The sequence below is a fragment of the Protomyctophum bolini genome (genome assembly GCF_963924005.1).
Source record: "Protomyctophum bolini genome assembly, chromosome: 12".
NCBI lineage: Eukaryota > Metazoa > Chordata > Actinopteri > Myctophiformes > Myctophidae > Protomyctophum > Protomyctophum bolini.
This window is the reverse complement of record NC_137873.1, coordinates 5190216-5209729: the sequence shown is the minus strand read 5'-3', so window position 1 is coordinate 5209729 and position 19514 is coordinate 5190216. Positions and strand designations below refer to the sequence as shown.

The following is a 19514-nucleotide window of genomic DNA, read 5'->3' as shown; positions in this document are numbered from 1 at the left end:
GCAGTGAAGGAGCCTTCTGTAATCTTTTTAGCCAACAGTTTTTTGCCAAGCAAATTAACAAAACAACACAACAAAAGAAGAAGCAGAAAGAAGACTGATAATCTAAGAAGAAAATCAGACTGATATTAAGGTAAGCAAGTTGCCTACAGTCTATATTTGTAAGTTTTAAACATCTGCTAGCTGCTAGCAACATTGCTCAAGCTACACAACTTACTTTGCCCACTTTGGCAAATCTAACCTACTTTAACAATTTCTGAAACATCAATATGTGAGCAAGATGATATCATGTGATATGTGTACATATTCTTGCTTTGATATGTTAACGTGAGGCACATGAGGACCCACAGTTGCACACCCAATGCTTCTTTTAAGTGTGTTCATCCTGCAGATGTCAAAGACATTTCCAAACATACAGAACATTTAAAGTGTATAATTTTTCCCAGGGCTTGGATGGGGATTTGACTCTTGTAATTCAGCTTCTTACAACCCATTTAGGAGAAAGCCAAGATGGACTGCTGATTTTGGCTAATGTGAGTATTGATCAATTATTGTTCAATATTGTGATTGTACACATGCTACAACATTATTATTTTTGTCCTAATTTATTTTAACTTTTCAGTGGTCTAACACAAGTGCTGACGTCGAGAGACAATTCATCCTACCAGCCAGTCCTCGACTTGTTCTGCTTGGTATGTATTTTTGTGTAAAAAAAAAATGCCCTTTGTGTAAAATGAGGCAATCATAGAACCTTCATGTGAAGATGCCATGCCTTAATTGTATTTTAAGTGAAGATACATCTTGCTCAACTGAAACTGAAATGAAAAGTAGGGAGAGTCTTCTGTTCCATATGTATTTCCTGCCCTTCTACAGATCCACCTTGCAAACCAAGCAACTGCCATTTTTCATGTTTTTGAGAAATATTAAAATGTAATCAAATGAACGTGCATGATAGTAACTACTTCTGTAGTCTCAATCTAATTTCAAACTCTGTTTGTCATGGACTCATTCCCTGTAAATAGTAAATACAGCCAGTGGATGATCAGCGTTGAGGGGCACGTGATCTGTGAGGGCATTCGGGTCAGGAGTTGCTGCACTGTTTGCGGTGTTCTACATTTTCAACCTCAAGTACCAAGACGAGGCCTCCAGAACCCTGGAATTCATTCAAAGGTATCTATTGCTGGTGTAAACATCATAGGTAATCCAAGCTCAGATATATTGTATATATCTCTGCTGCCGGGAGGAAACCTCATAACTCCAAAATGTTCATTTTCCAGGAAATGGAAATTAAGAAAACCTTATATTTTTAAAACAAAGCAATACAGCCTCATCAAAGTTGGTGTTGTAACTGTATGTCAATTACTTCCATGAGAGGGGGAGAGGTGGTGGAGTTAGTTGCTTTAGCAGACATTTTGTGGGTCCAAAGAAGTTAAGAGTTTTTGTCCAAAGCACTTTTTACTACTAAACCTCAAAAATGGAGTTATGAGGTTTCCTCCCAACAGCAGTGGTAATGGTAAAGATTAGGGCTCTTCAATGATTTTCAGGCTAACAAAGGACCCGTAGCTGAGAGAGATGCAGGTACCCACGCACACTACATAAACTTCATTGAATAATATTGTGTTTCAGATTAAACCTTTATAGGTAGATTCATAGACTTGTTTCACAGCAGTATCATCAGTGTTGTGTAAAATGTTGTTTGTTTGGCTTTTTTTTATACCAAACCTCTAATGCATATATGCAATCTACACACTGACAGTACAAAACGCCACAGTGTGATGCATTGTAAGCTTGTAGATCTGCTATTTTATACTTTTATACTTCTGTAGTCTCAATCTAATTTCAAACCTTGTATTTACTATTTAACAGGGAATGAGTCCATGACAAACAGCCAGTGGATGATCAGTGTTGAGGGACACGTGATCTATGAGGGCATTCGGGTCAGGAGTTGCTGTTTTTGGTGTTTTCAACTTCAAGTACCAAGACGAGGCCTCCAGAACCCTGGAATTCATTCAAAGGTATCTATTGCTGGTGTAAACATCATAGGTAATCCAAGCTCAGATATATTGTATATATATCTGCTGCCGGGAGGAAACCACTTCTAAATGAAAAATATCCATTTTATAAATATTTAAAATATTATTTATCAATATACACCCAAATTGTGTACCTCCCCTACTGTGTACCACCCACACAAACAGCAGGTGAGTCTCATCACTCTTGAGGAGCTGGGAATTTGACATTCTAGAATATACAAGTATACCAGAATACACAATAGCCTTTTTAAAACCAGATGAATGGCCCTTTTAGATCTATAGGTTGGCACTTGTTACCTGACTGCAACATTGTCTGTAACTCTACACTACTGGTGTGCAACCTCTATTATATACCTCCTTTCAAAGTTTTTCATTTTGAACCTTTTTAAATGTATTTAGCAGCTACATTGTTTTGCTCAATATATATATATATTTTTTTACAGGCACTCCTGATTGAGCCACGCGATGCAAACCAAACCAAGCCAAGGCCTCTTCCTTTCTCCATCGCTTCCCAATGTCTCCCTTTCATGTTAAGTATTTGCACTTCAACTGTGATGCACTGCTGTTAAAATGATTGTATTGATGCTGCATATTAATATTGCGTATGACGCAGATGATGCTGTTACCTCATGTTAAGTATTTTGCATGTTGGCTAGACTGATACAATGCTGTTAAAATATTCTTATTGATGCTGCTGTATTAATATTGCATTATAATGCAGATGCCGTTTTTGCCATGTCCTGTCATTCAGGATTTTAAATGACAGTTTGTTAATTTAAACTGTTTATCTTTTATTTATTGTTTTTTTTGGGGGTTAATTGAGACTGTTTGCTCATTGTCTACCCATGCATGAGTCTGTCAGTCAGTCTGTCATTTATTATTGATTGCATTTAAAATAATAGAAAAAAGTTTTAATGGAGACTATTGTTGAATAGCAGCTTTAATAATAAACCAACTGTGTTGAATATCTATACCTGTGTGTTTTGTATTAGTTGTATATCAATAATTTAATTTTTATTACATTTTATTGAAAACATGCATACTGGAACATACTGTAAAATGACAGTAAAACCCATAGTTATACTGTATTTTTACTGCATTTCAAAATACTGTATGCTGTTAAATTACCATGAACCCACATTTAATTTAAAGTTATATACTGTAATTGAACAGATGATATGCTGTTAAATTACCATGAACAGACATTTAATTTACAGTTATATACTGTAATTGAAAAAAAAGTATGCTGTTTAATTACCATGAACCCACATTTAATTTACAGTTATGTACTGTAATTAAAAAACGGTATGCTGTTAAATTACCATAGGCCCACATTTAATTTACAGTTATATACAGCTTTAGAGACTTACGTCCTACGCTTATCTACTGTAAAATGAATTACAGTAGATGTACTGTAAAATAACAGTAAATTGCGGGCGTCAGTGCTGCCAGTAATTTACTGTAATAGTACAGTGAAATCTCTTACAGTGGCAGACAGCCAAAAGTAAAACATAAAACATAAATGTGTTTTGGCCATCCAATTATTTACCATGCACGCCATCAAATATGAATACACGGTTTTCAAATAATTGCAATGCATACTATTGAAGAATAGCCTACTATAAAACTTCATGTTCAAACACTGATCAAGACAAAAATGGGAAATGATGGATGGTTATTTCACTATATAAATAGGCCTATTCCTGTGGAACCGGGAGTCAAGCAAAAGGGAATGCATCCCAAGTTCTTGTCAGGGTCCCCAGTTCAAACGTTATTACGCTGTAGAGACCTACGTCCTGCGTTACGTCCTACGCTTGAGAGACCTACGTCCTACGCTGTAGAGACCTACGTTACGTCCTACGCTGTAGAGACCTACGTCCTGCGTTACGTCCTACGCTGTAGAGACCTACGTCCTACGCTTTAGAGACCTACGTCCTACGCTTTAGAGACCTACGTTACGTCCTACGCTGTAGAGACCTACGTCCTGCGTTACGTCCTACGCTTTAGAGACTTACGTCCTATGCTTTAGAGATCTACGTCCTACGCTTTAGAGACCTACGTCCTACGCTTTAGAGACCTACGTTACGTCCTACGCTGTAGAGACCTACGTCCTGCGTTACGTCCTACGCTGTAGAGACCTACGTCCTACGCTTTAGAGACCTACGTCCTACGCTTTAGAGACCTACATTACGTCCTACGCTGTAGAGACCTACGTCCTGCGTTACGTCCTACGCTTTAGAGACTTACGTCCTACGCTTTAGAGACCTACGTTACGTCCTACGCTGTAGAGACCTACGTCCTGCGTTACGTCCTACGCTGTAGAGACCTACGTCCTACGCTTTAGAGACCTACGACGTCCTACGCTTTAGAGACCTACGTCCTACGCTTTAGAGACCTACATTACGTCCTACGCTGTAGAGACCTACGTCCTGCGTTACGTCCTACGCTTTAGAGACTTACGTCCTACGCTTTAGAGATCTACGTTACGTCCTACGCTTTAGAGACCTACGTCCTGCGTTACGTCCTACGCTGTAGAGATCTACGTCCTACGCTGTAGAGACCTACGTCCTACGCTTTAGAGACCTACGTCCTACGCTGTAGAGACCTACGTCCTACGCTTTAGAGACCTACGTTACGTCCTACGCTGTAGAGACCTACGTCCTGCGTTACGTCCTACGCTGTAGAGACCTACGTCCTACGCTTTAGAGACCTACGTCCTACGCTTTAGAGACCTACGTCCTACGCTTTAGAGACCTACATTACGTCCTACGCTGTAGAGACCTACGTCCTGCGTTACGTCCTACGCTTTAGAGATCTACGTCCTATGCTGTAGAGACCTACGTCCTACGCTTTAGAGACCTACGTCCTACGCTTTAGAGACCTACATTACGTCCTACGCTGTAGAGACCTACGTCCTGCGTTACGTCCTACACTTTAGAGACTTACGTCCTACGCTTTAGAGATCTACGTTACGTCCTACGCTTTAGAGACCTACGTCCTGCGTTACGTCCTACGCTGTAGAGATCTACGTCCTACGCTGTAGAGACCTACGTCCTACGCTTTAGAGACCTACGTCCTACGCTGTAGAGACCTACGTCCTACGCTTTAGAGACCTACGTTACGTCCTACGCTGTAGAGACCTACGTCCTGCGTTACGTCCTACGCTGTAGAGGCCTACGTCCTACGCTTTAGAGACCTACGTCCTACGCTTTAGAGACCTACGTCCTACGCTTTAGAGACCTACATTACGTCCTACGCTGTAGAGACCTACGTCCTGCGTTACGTCCTACGCTTTAGAGATCTACGTCCTATGCTGTAGAGACCTACGTCCTACGCTTTAGAGACCTACGTTACGTCCTACGCTGTAGAGACCTACGTCCTGCGTTACGTCCTACGCAGTAGAGACCTACGTCCTACGCTTTAGAGACCTACGTCCTACGCTTTAGAGACCTACGTCCTACGCTTTAGAGACCTACGTCCTACGCTTTAGAGACCTACATTACGTCCTACGCTGTAGAGACCTACGTCCTGCGTTACGTCCTACGCTTTAGAGACTTACGTCCTACGCTTTAGAGATCTACGTTACGTCCTACGCTGTAGAGATCTACGTCCTACGCTGTAGAGACCTACGTCCTACGCTTTAGAGACCTACGTCCTACGCTGTAGAGACCTACGTCCTACGCTTTAGAGACCTACGTTACGTCCTACGCTGTAGAGACCTACGTCCTGCGTTACGTCCTACGCTGTAGAGACCTACGTCCTACGCTTTAGAGACCTACGTCCTACGCTTTAGAGACCTACATTACGTCCTACGCTGTAGAGACCTACGTCATGCGTTACGTCCTACGCTTTAGAGACTTACGTCCTACGCTGTAGAGACCTACGTCCTACGCTTTAGAGACCTACGTCCTACGCTTTAGAGACCTACGTTACGTCCTACGCTTTAGAGATCTACGTCCTACGCTGTAGAGACCTACGTCCTGCGTTACGTCCCACGCTTGAGAGACCTACGTCCTACGCTGTAGAGACCTACGTCCTACGCTTTAGAGACCTACGTTACGTCCTACGCTGTAGAGACCTACGTCCTGCGTTACGTCCTACGCTGTAGAGACCTACGTCCTACGCTTTAGAGACCTACGTCCTACGCTTTAGAGACCTACATTACGTCCTACGCTGTAGAGACCTACGTCCTGCGTTACGTCCTACGCTTTAGAGACTTACGTCCTACGCTTTAGAGATCTACGTCCTACGCTGTAGAGACCTACGTCCTACGCTTTAGAGACCTACGTTACGTCCTACGCTGTAGAGACCTACGTCCTGCGTTACGTCCTACGCTGTAGAGACTACGTCCTACGCTTTAGAGACCTACGTCCTACGCTTTAGAGACCTACGTCCTACGTTACGTCCTACGTTACGTCCTACGTTTTAGAGATCTACGTCCTACGCTACGTCCTGCGCTTTAGAGACTTACGTTATGTCCTACGCTTTAGAGACCTACGTCCTACGCTGTAGAGACCTACGTCCTACGCTTTAGAGACCTACATCCTACGCTTTAGAGACCTACGTTACGTCCTACGCTGTAGAGACCTACGTCCTGCGTTACGTCCTACGCTTTAGAGACTTACGTCCTACGCTGTAGAGACCTACATCCTGCGTTACGTCCTACGCTTTAGAGACCTACGTCCTACGCTGTAGAGACCTACGTCCTACGCTTTAGAGACCTACATCCTACGCTTTAGAGACCTACGTTACGTCCTACGCTGTAGAGACCTACGTCCTGCGTTACGTCCTACGCTTTAGAGACTTACGTCCTACGCTGTAGAGACCTACGTCCTGCGTTACGTCCTGCGCTTTAGAGACCTACGTTACGTCCTACGCTTTAGAGACCTACGTCCTACGCTGTAGAGACCTACGTCCTACGCTGTAGAGACCTACGTCCTACGCTGTAGAGACCTACGTCCCACGCTACGTCCTACGCTGTATTTCATAGGCGTGATTGGCGTGGTTTGTTTGTGGGTGTGGTTTGTTTGTTTGTGGGCGTGACTTGATTGTTTGTGGGTTAGGGTTAGGGTTAGGGTTAGGGTTAGTGGCTTTATTGTTTGTGGGTGTGGTTTGTTTGTTTGTGGGCGTGTCTTGATTGTGGGCGTAGCATGTTTGTTTGTGGGAGTGGCTTGTTTGTGGGTGTGGCTTGATTGTTTGTGGGTGTGGCTTGTTTGTTTGTGGGCGTGTCTTGATTGTGGGCGTAGCATGTTTGTTTGTGGGAGTTGCTTGTTTGTGGGTGTGGCTTGATTGTTTGTGGGTGTGGCTTGATTGTTTGTGGGTGTGGCTTGTTTGTTTGTGGGCGTAGCATGTTTGTTTGTGGGAGTGGCTTGTTTGTGGGTGTGGCTTGATTGTTTGTGGGTGTGGCTTGATTGTTTGTGGGTGTGGCTTGTTTGTTTGTGGGCGTAGCATGTTTGTTTGTGGGAGTTGCTTGTTTGTGGGTGTGGCTTGATTGTTTGTGGGTGTGGCTTGATTGTTTGTGGGCGTAGCATGTTTGTTTGTGGGAGTTGCTTGTTTGTGGGTGTGGCTTGATTGTTTGTGGGTGTGGCTTGATTGTTTGTGGGTGTGGCTTGTTTGTTTGTGTGCGTAGCATGTTTGTTTGTGGGAGTGGCTTGTTTGTGGGTGTGGCTTGTTTGTTTGTGGGTGTGGCTTTATTGTTTGTGTGGGAGTGGCTTGATTGTTTGTGGGTGTGGCTTGTTTGTTTGTGGGCGTGTCTTGATTGTGGGTGTGGCTTGATTAATTGTGGGTGTGGCTTGTTTGATTGTGGGTGTGGCTTGTTTGTTTGTGGGCGTGTCTTGATTGTGGGTGTGGCTTGATTGTTTGTGGGTGTGGCTTGTTTGATTGTGGGTGTGGCTTGTTTGTTTGTGTGCGTAGCATGTTTGTTTGTGGGAGTGGCTTGTTTGTGGGTGTGGCTTGTTTGTTTGTGGGCGTAGCATGTTTGTTTGTGGGAGTGGCTTGTTTGTGGGCGTGTCTTGATTGTGGGTGTGGCTTGATTGTTTGTGGGTGTGGCTTGTTTGATTGTGGGTGTGGCTTGTTTGTTTGTGTGCGTAGCATGTTTGTTTGTGGGAGTGGTTTGTTTGTGGGTGTGGCTTGTTTGTTTGTGGGCGTGTCTTGATTGTGGGCGTAGCATGTTTGTTTGTGGGAGTTGCTTGTTTGTGGGTGTGGCTTGATTGTTTGTGGGTGTGGCTTGTTTGTTTGTGTGCGTAGCATGTTTGTTTGTGGGAGTGGCTTGTTTGTGGGTGTGGCTTGTTTGTGGGTGTGGCTTGATTGTTTGTGGGTGTGGCTTGTTTGTTTGTGGGCGTGTCTTGATTGTGGGCGTAGCATGCTTGTTTGTGGGAGTGGCTTGTTTGTGGGTGTGGCTTGTTTGTTTGTGGGTGTGGCTTTATTGTTTGTGTGGGAGTGGCTTGATTGTTTGTGGGTGTGGCTTGATTGTTTGTGGGAGTGGCTTGATTGTTTGTGGGTGTGGCTTGTTTGTTTGTGGGCGTAGCATGTTTGTTTGTGGGAGTGGCTTGTTTGTGGGTGTGGCTTGTTTGTTTGTGGGTGTGGCTTTATTGTTTGTGTGGGAGTGGCTTGATTGTTTGTGGGTGTGGCTTGTTTGTTTGTGGGCGTGTCTTGATTGTGGGTGTGGCTTGATTGTTTGTGGGTGTGGCTTGTTTGATTGTGGGTGTGGCTTGTTTGTTTGTGTGCGTAGCATGTTTGTTTGTGGGAGTGGCTTGTTTGTGTGTGTGGCTTGTTTGTTTGTGGGCGTAGCATGTTTGTTTGTGGGAGTGGCTTGTTTGTGGGCGTGGCTTGATTGTGGGTGTGGCTTGATTGTTTGTGGGTGTGGCTTGTTTGATTGTGGGTGTGGCTTGTTTGTTTGTGTGCGTAGCATGTTTGTTTGTGGGAGTGGCTTGTTTGTGGGTGTGGCTTGTTTGTTTGTGGGCGTAGCATGTTTGTTTGTGGGAGTGGCTTGTTTGTGGGTGTGGCTTTATTGTTTGTGGGTGTGGTTTGTTTGTTTGTGGGCGTGTCTTGATTGTGGGCGTAGCATGTTTGTTTGTGGGAGTTGCTTGTTTGTGGGTGTGGCTTGATTGTTTGTGGGAGTGGCTTGATTGTTTGTGGGTGTGGCTTGTTTGTTTGTGGGCGTAGCATGTTTGTTTGTGGGAGTGGCTTGTTTGTGGGTGTGGCTTGTTTGTTTGTGGGTGTGGCTTTATTGTTTGTGTGGGAGTGGCTTGATTGTTTGTGGGTGTGGCTTGTTTGTTTGTGGGCGTGTCTTGATTGTGGGTGTGGCTTGATTGTTTGTGGGTGTGGCTTGTTTGATTGTGGGTGTGGCTTGTTTGTTTGTGTGCGTAGCATGTTTGTTTGTGGGAGTGGCTTGTTTGTGGGTGTGGCTTGTTTGTTTGTGGGTGTGGCTTGTTTGTTTGTGGGAGTTGCTTGTTTGTGGGTGTGGCTGATTGTTTGTGGGAGTGGCTTGATTGTTTGTGGGTGTGGCTTGTTTGTTTGTGGGCGTGTCTTGATTGTGGGTGTGGCTTGATTGTTTGTGGGTGTGGCTTGTTTGATTGTGGGTGTGGCTTGTTTGTTTGTGGGAGTTGCTTGTTTGTGGGTGTGGCTTGATTGTTTGTGGGAGTGGCTTGATTGTTTGTGGGTGTGGCTTGTTTGTTTGTGGGCGGGTCTTGTTTGTGGGTGTGGCTTGATTGTTTGTGGGTGTGGCTTGATTGTTTGTGGGTGTGGCTTGTTTGTTTGTGGGCGTAGCATGTTTGTTTGTGGGAGTGGCTTGTTTGTGGGTGTGGCTTGATTGTTTGTGGGTGTGGCTTGATTGATTGTGGGTGTGGCTTGTTTGTTTGTGTGCGTAGCATGTTTGTTTGTGGGAGTGGCTTGTTTGTGGGTGTGGCTTGTTTGTTTGTGGGCGTGTCTTGATTGTGGGTGTGGCTTGATTGTTTGTGGGTGTGGCTTGTTTGATTGTGGGTGTGGCTTGTTTGTTTGTGTGCGTAGCATGTTTGTTTGTGGGAGTGGCTTGTTTGTGGGTGTGGCTTGTTTGTTTGTGGGCGTAGCATGTTTGTTTGTGGGAGTGGCTTGTTTGTGGGTGTGGCTTTATTGTTTGTGGGTGTGGTTTGTTTGTTTGTGGGCGTGTCTTGATTGTGGGCGTAGCATGTTTGTTTGTGGGAGTTGCTTGTTTGTGGGTGTGGCTTGATTGTTTGTGGGAGTGGCTTGATTGTTTGTGGGTGTGGCTTGTTTGTTTGTGGGCGTAGCATGTTTGTTTGTGGGAGTGGCTTGTTTGTGGGTGTGGCTTGTTTGTTTGTGGGTGTGGCTTTATTGTTTGTGTGGGAGTGGCTTGATTGTTTGTGGGTGTGGCTTGTTTGTTTGTGGGCGTGTCTTGATTGTGGGTGTGGCTTGATTGTTTGTGGGTGTGGCTTGTTTGATTGTGGGTGTGGCTTGTTTGTTTGTGTGCGTAGCATGTTTGTTTGTGGGAGTGGCTTGTTTGTGTGTGTGGCTTGTTTGTTTGTGGGCGTAGCATGTTTGTTTGTGGGAGTGGCTTGTTTGTGGGCGTGGCTTGATTGTGGGTGTGGCTTGATTGTTTGTGGGTGTGGCTTGTTTGATTGTGGGTGTGGCTTGTTTGTTTGTGTGCGTAGCATGTTTGTTTGTGGGAGTGGCTTGTTTGTGGGTGTGGCTTGTTTGTTTGTGGGCGTAGCATGTTTGTTTGTGGGAGTGGCTTGTTTGTGGGTGTGGCTTTATTGTTTGTGGGTGTGGTTTGTTTGTTTGTGGGCGTGTCTTGATTGTGGGCGTAGCATGTTTGTTTGTGGGAGTTGCTTGTTTGTGGGTGTGGCTTGATTGTTTGTGGGAGTGGCTTGATTGTTTGTGGGTGTGGCTTGTTTGTTTGTGGGCGTAGCATGTTTGTTTGTGGGAGTGGCTTGTTTGTGGGTGTGGCTTGTTTGTTTGTGGGTGTGGCTTTATTGTTTGTGTGGGAGTGGCTTGATTGTTTGTGGGTGTGGCTTGTTTGTTTGTGGGCGTGTCTTGATTGTGGGTGTGGCTTGATTCTTTGTGGGTGTGGCTTGTTTGATTGTGGGTGTGGCTTGTTTGTTTGTGTGCGTAGCATGTTTGTTTGTGGGAGTGGCTTGTTTGTGGGTGTGGCTTGTTTGTTTGTGGGTGTGGCTTGTTTGTTTGTGGGAGTTGCTTGTTTGTGGGTGTGGCTGATTGTTTGTGGGAGTGGCTTGATTGTTTGTGGGTGTGGCTTGTTTGTTTGTGGGCGTGTCTTGATTGTGGGCGTAGCATGTTTGTTTGTGGGAGTTGCTTGTTTGTGGGTGTAGCATGTTTGTTTGTGGGAGTGGCTTGTTTGTGGGTGTGGCTTGATTGTTTGTGGGAGTGGCTTGATTGTTTGTGGGTGTGGCTTGTTTGTTTGTGGGCGTAGCATGTTTGTTTGTGGGAGTGGCTTGTTTGTGGGTGTGGCTTGTTTGTTTGTGGGCGTGTCTTGATTGTGGGCATAGCATGTTTGTTTGTGGGAGTTGCTTGTTTGTGGGTGTGGCTTGATTGTTTGTGGGAGTGGCTTGATTGTTTGTGGGTGTGGCTTGTTTGTTTGTGGGCGTAGCATGTTTGTTTGTGGGAGTGGCTTGTTTGTGGGTGTGGCTTGTTTGTTTGTGGGTGTGGCTTTATTGTTTGTGTGGGAGTGGCTTGATTGTTTGTGGGTGTGGCTTGTTTGTTTGTGGGCGTGTCTTGATTGTGGGTGTGGCTTGATTGTTTGTGGGTGTGGCTTGTTTGATTGTGGGTGTGGCTTGTTTGTTTGTGGGAGTTGCTTGTTTGTGGGTGTGGCTTGATTGTTTGTGGGAGTGGCTTGATTGTTTGTGGGAGTGGCTTGATTGTTTGTGGGTGTGGCTTGTTTGTTTGTGGGCGTGTCTTGATTGTGTGCGTAGCATGTTTGTTTGTGGGAGTGGCTTGTTTGTGGGTGTGGCTTGTTTGTTTGTGGGTGTGGCTTGTTTGTTTGTGTGCGTAGCATGTTTGTTTGTGGGAGTGGCTTGTTTGTGGGTGTGGCTTGTTTGATTGTGGGTGTGGCTTGTTTGTTTGTGTGCGTAGCATGTTTGTTTGTGGGAGTGGCTTGTTTGTGGGTGTGGCTTGTTTGTTTGTGGGTGTGGTTTGTTTGTTTGTGGGCGTGTCTTGATTGTGGGTGTGGCTTGTTTGTGGGTGTGGCTTGATTGTTTGTGGGGGTGGCTTGTTTGTGGGTGTGGCTTGTTTGTGGATTGTTTATTTGTGGGCAAACAATAGAGCCACACCCACAAACAAACAAGCCACACCCACAAACAATAAAGCCACACCCACAAACAACAAAGCCACACCCACAAACAATCAAGACACGCCCACAAACAATCAAGCCACACCCACAAACAATCAAGCCACACCCACAAACAAACAAGCCACTCCCACAAACAAACATGCTACGCCCACAAACAAACAAGCCACACCCACAAACAATAAAGCCACTCCCACAAACAATCAAGACACGCCCACAAACAATCAAGCCACACCCACAAACAACAAAGCCACTCCCACAAACAAACAAGTCACACCCACAAACAATCAAGCCACACCCACAAACAAACAAGCCACACCCACAAACAAACAAACCACACCCACAAACAATAAAGCCACTCCCACAAACAATCAAGCCACGCCCACAAACAAACCACACCCACAAACAATCAAGCCACACCCACAAACAATCAAGCCACTCCCACAAACAATCAAGCCACACCCACAAACAAGCCACTCCCACAAACAAACATGATACGCCCACAATCAAGACACGCCCACAAACAAACAAACCACACCCACAAACAATCAAGCCACACCCACAAACAATCAAGCCACACCCACAAACAATTAAGCCACACCCACAAACAAGCCACTCCCACAAACAATCAAGACACGCCCACAAACAATCAAGCCACACCCACAAACAATCAAGCCACACCCACAAACAATCAAGTCACGCCCACAAACAATCAAGCCACACCCACAAACAACAAAGCCACTCCCACAAACAAACAAGTCACACCCACAAACAATCAAGCCACACCCACAAACAAACAAGCCACACCCACAAACAAACAAACCACACCCACAAACAATTAAGCCACACCCACAAACAATCAAGCCACACCCACAAACAATCAAGACACGCCCACAAACAATCAAGCCACACCCACAAACAATCAAGCCACACCCACAAAAAACAAGCCACACCCACAAACAATCAAGCCACACCCGCAAACGCCACACCCACAAACAATCAAGCCACACCCACAAACAACAAAGCCACTCCCACAAACAAACAAGTCACACCCACAAACAATCAAGCCACACCCACAAACAAACAAGCCACACCCACAAACAAACAAACCACACCCACAAACAATAAAGCCACTCCCACAAACAATCAAGCCACGCCCACAAACAAACCACACCCACAAACAATTAAGCCACACCCACAAACAATCAAGCCACTCCCACAAACAATCAAGCCACACCCACAAACAAGCCACTCCCACAAACAAACATGATACGCCCACAATCAAGACACGCCCACAAACAAACAAACCACACCCACAAACAATCAAGCCACACCCACAAACAATCAAGCCACACCCACAAACAATTAAGCCACACCCACAAACAAGCCACTCCCACAAACAATCAAGACACGCCCACAAACAATCAAGCCACACCCACAAACAATCAAGCCACACCCACAAACAATCAAGACACGCCCACAAACAATCAAGCCACACCCACAAACAACAAAGCCACTCCCACAAACAAGCAAGTCACACCCACAAACAATCAAGCCACACCCACAAACAAACAAGCCACACCCACAAACAAACAAACCACACCCACAAACAATAAAGCCACTCCCACAAACAATCAAGCCACGCCCACAAACAAACCACACCCACAAACAATTAAGCCACACCCACAAACAATCAAGCCACACCCACAAACAATCAAGACACGCCCACAAACAATCAAGCCACACCCACAAACAATCAAGCCACACCCGCAAAAAACAAGCCACACCCACAAACAATCAAGCCACACCCGCAAACGCCACACCCACAAACAATCAAGCCACACCCACAAACAATCAAGCCACACCCGCAAACGCCACACCCACAAACAAACAAGCCACACCCACAAACAATCAAGCCACACCCGCAAACGCCACACCCACAAACAAACAAGCCACACCCACAAACAAACAAACCACACCCACAAACAATAAAGCCACTCCCACAAACAATCACGCCACGCCCACAAACAATTAAGCCACACCCACAAACAAACCACACCCACAAACAATAAAGCCACTCCCACAAACAATCAAGCCACGCCCACAAACAAACCACACCCACAAACAATCAAGCCACACCCACAAACAATCAAGCCACACCCACAAACAATCAAGCCACACCCACAAAAAACAAGACACGCCCACAAACAATCAAGCCACACCCACAAACAATCAAGCCACACCCACAAACAATCAAGCCACACCCACAAAAAACAAGCCACACCCACAAACAATCAAGCCACACCCGCAAACGCCACACCCACAAACAATCAAGCCACACCCACAAACAATCAAGCCACACCCGCAAACGCCACACCCACAAACAAACAAGCCACACCCACAAACAATCAAGCCACACCCGCAAACGCCACACCCACAAACAAACAAGCCACACCCACAAACAAACAAACCACACCCACAAACAATAAAGCCACTCCCACAAACAATCACGCCACGCCCACAAACAATTAAGCCACACCCACAAACAAACCACACCCACAAACAATAAAGCCACTCCCACAAACAATCAAGCCACGCCCACAAACAAACCACACCCACAAACAATCAAGCCACACCCACAAACAATCAAGCCACACCCACAAAAAACAAGCCACACCCACAAACAAACAAGCCACACCCACAAACAAGCCACACCCACAAACAATCAAGCCACACCCGCAAACGCCACACCCACAAACAAACAAGCCACACCCACAAACAAACAAACCACACCCACAAACAACAAAGCCACTCCCACAAACAAACAAGTCACACCCACAAACAATCAAGCCACACCCACAAACAAACAAACCACACCCACAAACAACAAAGCCACTCCCACAAACAAACAAGTCACACCCACAAACAATCAAGCCACACCCACAAACAATCAAGACACGCCCATAAACAATCAAGCCACACCCACAAACAAACAAAACACGCCCACAATCAATCAAGCCACACCCACAAACAAACAAACCACACCGACAATCAATATTTTCTTTCTTTCTTTCTTTATTCTTTTCTTTCTTTCTTTCTTTCTTTCTTTCTTTTTTTCTTTCTTTCTTCATTCATTCATTCTTTAATTTTGTTTAATTCATTATTTATTTATTTATTTATTCATTTATTCATTTATTCATTTATTCATTTATTCATTTATTCATTTATTCATTCTTTAATTCATTATTCATTCTTTAATTCATTATTTATTTATTTATTCTTTATTTATTCATTTATTCATTTATTCATTTATTCATTTATTCATTCTTTAATTCATTTATTCATTTATTAATTAATTCATTCATTCATTCTTTAATTCATTATTTATTTATTTATTCTTTCTTTCTTTCTTTATTCATTTATTCATTTATTCATTTATTCATTTATTCATTCTTTAATTCATTATTCATTCTTTAATTCATTATTTATTTATTTATTTATTCTTTCATTCTTTCTTTCTTTCTTTCTTTTTTCATTTATTCATTCTTTAATTCATTATTTATTCATTTATTCATTTATTAATTCATTAATTCATTCATTCTTTAATTCATTATTTATTTATTTATTCTTTCTTTCTTTCTTTATTCTTTTATTCATTTATTCATTTATTCATTTATTCATTTATTCATTTATTCATTTATTCATTCTTTAATTCATTATTCATTCTTTAATTCATTATTTATTTATTCTTTATTTATTCATTTATTCATTTATTCATTTATTCATTTATTCATTCTTTAATTCATTATTCATTATTTTTTTATTCTTTATTTATTCATTTATTCATATATTTATTCATTTATTCATTTATTCATTTATTCATTCATTCATTCATTCATTCATTCTTTAATTCATTATTTTTTTATTCTTTCATTCTTTCTTTCTTTCTTTCTTTCTTTCTTTCTTTTTTTATTCATTTATTCATTTATTCATTTATTCATTTATTCATTCTTTAATTAATTATTTATTCATTTATTCATTTATTAATTCATTCATTCATTCATTCTTTAATTCATTATTTATTTATTTATTCTTTCTTTCTTTCTTTATTCATTTATTCATTTATTCATTTATTCATTTATTCATTTATTCATTATTTAATTCATTATTCATTCTTTAATTCATTATTTATTTATTTATTTATTCATTTATTCATTTATTCATTTATTCATTCTTTCATTCATATATTCATATATTTCATATATATATATATATATTTCATATATATTCATATAATTCATTCTTTATTTATTTATTTATTCTTTATTTATTCATTTATTAATTTATTCATTTATTCATTTATTCATTCTTTAATTCATTTTTCATTCTTTAATTCATTATTTTTTTATTCTTTATTTATTCATTTATTCATATATTTATTCATTTATTCATTTATTCATTTATTCATTTATTCATTTATTCATTCATTCATTCATTCATTCTTTAATTCATTATTTTTTTATTCTTTCTTTCTTTCTTTCTTTCTTTCTTTCTTTCTTTCTTTATTCATTTATTCATTTATTCATTTATTCATTTATTCATTCTTTAATTCATTATTTATTCATTTATTCATTTATTTATTCATTCATTCATTCATTCATTATTTATTTATTCTTTCTTTCTTTCTTTCTTTCTTTATTCATTTATTCATTTATTCATTCTTTAATTCATTATTTATTCATTCATTCATTCATTCATTCATTCATTCATTCTTTAATTCATTATTTATTTATTTATTCTTTCTTTCTTTCTTTCTTTCTTTCTTTCTCTTTCTTTCTTTATTCATTTATTCATTTATTTATTCATTTATTCATTTATTCATTTATTCATTTATTCATTTATTCATTCATTCATTCATTCATTCTTTAATTCATTATTTATTCATTTATTCATTCATTCATTCATTCATTCATTCATTATTTTTTTATTTTTTTATTCTTTCATTCTTTCTTTCTTTCTTTCTTTCTTTCTTTCTTTCTTTCTTTATTAATTTATTCATTTATTCATTTATTCATTTATTCATTTATTCATTCTTTAATTCATTATTTATTCATTTATTCATTTTTTTATTCATTTATTCATTTATTCATTTATTCATTTATTCATTTATTCATTCTTTAATTCATTATTTATTCATTTATTCATTCATTCATTCATTCATTCATTCATTCATTCATTCATTCATTCATTCATTATTTTTTTATTTTTTTATTCTTTCATTCTTTCTTTCTTTCTTTCTTGCTTTCTTTCTTTATTAATTTATTAATTTATTCATTTATTAATTTATTCATTTATTCATTTATTCATTCTTTAATTCATTATTTATTCATTTATTCATTTTTTATTCATTTATTCATTTATTCATTTATTCATTCATTCATTCATTCATTCTTTAATTCATTATTTATTCATTTATTCATTCATTCATTCATTCATTCATTCATTCATTCATTCATTCATTCATTATTTTTTTATTTTTTTATTCTTTCATTCTTTCTTTCTTTCTTTCTTTCTTTCTTTATTAATTTATTCATTTATTCATTTATTCATTTATTCATTTATTCATTTATTCATTTATTCATTCTTTAATTCATTATTTATTCATTTATTAATTTTTTTATTCATTTATTCATTCATTCATTCATTCATTCATTCATTCATTATTTAATTCATTATTTATTTATTTATTCTTTCTTTCTTTCTTTCTTTCTTTCTCTTTCTTTCTTTCTTTCTTTCTTTATTAATTTATTAATTTATTCATTTATTTATTCATTTATTCATTTATTCATTCATTCATTCATTCATTCATTCATTATTTAATTATTCTTTCTTTCTTTCTTTCTTTCTCTTTCTTTCTTTCTTTCTTTCTTTATTCATTTATTCATTTATTCATTTATTTATTCATTTATTCATTTATTCATTTATTCATTCATTCATTCATTCATTCATTCATTCATTCCTTCATTCATTCATTCATTATTTAATTCATTATTTAATTCATTATTTATTTATTTATTCTTTCATTCTTTCTTTCTTTCTTTCGGACCAGAGACGGCCGAGATACGCCCGGGGACCCCTTCGCGACCCCCTGCGGACCCCCGCGGACCCCCACCCGGGCACGGGGCTGAGTCCCCGAGGGCGGCCCGGTCGCAACGAGATTCCCGATACGCCCGGGGACCCCTTCGCGGACCCCCGCGGACCCCCCGCGGACCCCCGGACCCACCCACTGAGCAAGCATTATGGTACACACATCACTCGCTCGCTCGCTCGCTCGCTCGCTCGCTCGCTCGCTCGCACTCACTCACGCACGCACGCACGCACGCACGCACGCATTTTACATTTGACATGAAATGCATTCAGATGTATTTTTACAATGGTTTCTAACAGTATTCTTTTTAACATGTGATTGTATAGTGGTCACACATCACACGTGCACGCACGCACGCACGCACGCACGCACGCACGCACGCACGCACGCACACACGCACAGATAGTGTGCATAACAGATAGTCAGGGGAGACATGCATGCAAATCAAGTTTACCCAGGATACTTCAGATACTTGTTTACAGCCAAGCCCTGTTCATAGAACATTTCATGTTAGTGGTTCAATGCCTTGTCCAAGGGCACTTCAACAGTTGTAATTTTAAAATGTCGGACCGCTGATTCGAACCGGCGACCTCCCAGTATCAGGCCACGGCTGCCACAGGCATATAGTTACAGAGGCAGTAACATCCGGGGACCACATGGTGGGGCCGTAGCCTAGCTATAGAGCACCCACCCTGTTACATATGCCTCTATGCATCTATGCATCTAGCTGTCGTCTGAGAGTTAGTTGGGATTCCCCGGAGCATTATGAGAGTCATGAGAGCAGCAGGAGGGACTAGTAAAAGAAAAACAATGGATGGATGGATTTTATTTCGGTTTTGCGTCTTCTTCAGAGTCAGAGAGTAAAATATATTTCTATATTGATCCTTAATCCTTGGTCCGCGGTCTCGTGTTCTTGACTGCGGCTGCGAACCCGGGCCGTTCAAACTCAAATGGGCTGCGTTAACCAGCAGACCAACGAGACTACAAAACCCAATGGAAATTTGGTAAGGTTGTTTTTATTTTTTTCCAGAGGGAGGTCAAA

General features: G+C 41.1%; 1 long non-coding RNA gene across 1 annotated transcript; it reads left to right on the top strand.

The window, feature by feature from the left end:
• Positions 1-441: 441 nt before the first annotated feature.
• Positions 442-1139, top strand: LOC308325589. The gene is made up of 3 exons (XR_013965044.1): positions 442-530; positions 620-689; positions 1020-1139. It is a non-coding gene; the product is annotated as an uncharacterized lncRNA (long non-coding RNA).
• Positions 1140-19514: the final 18375 nt, after the last annotated feature.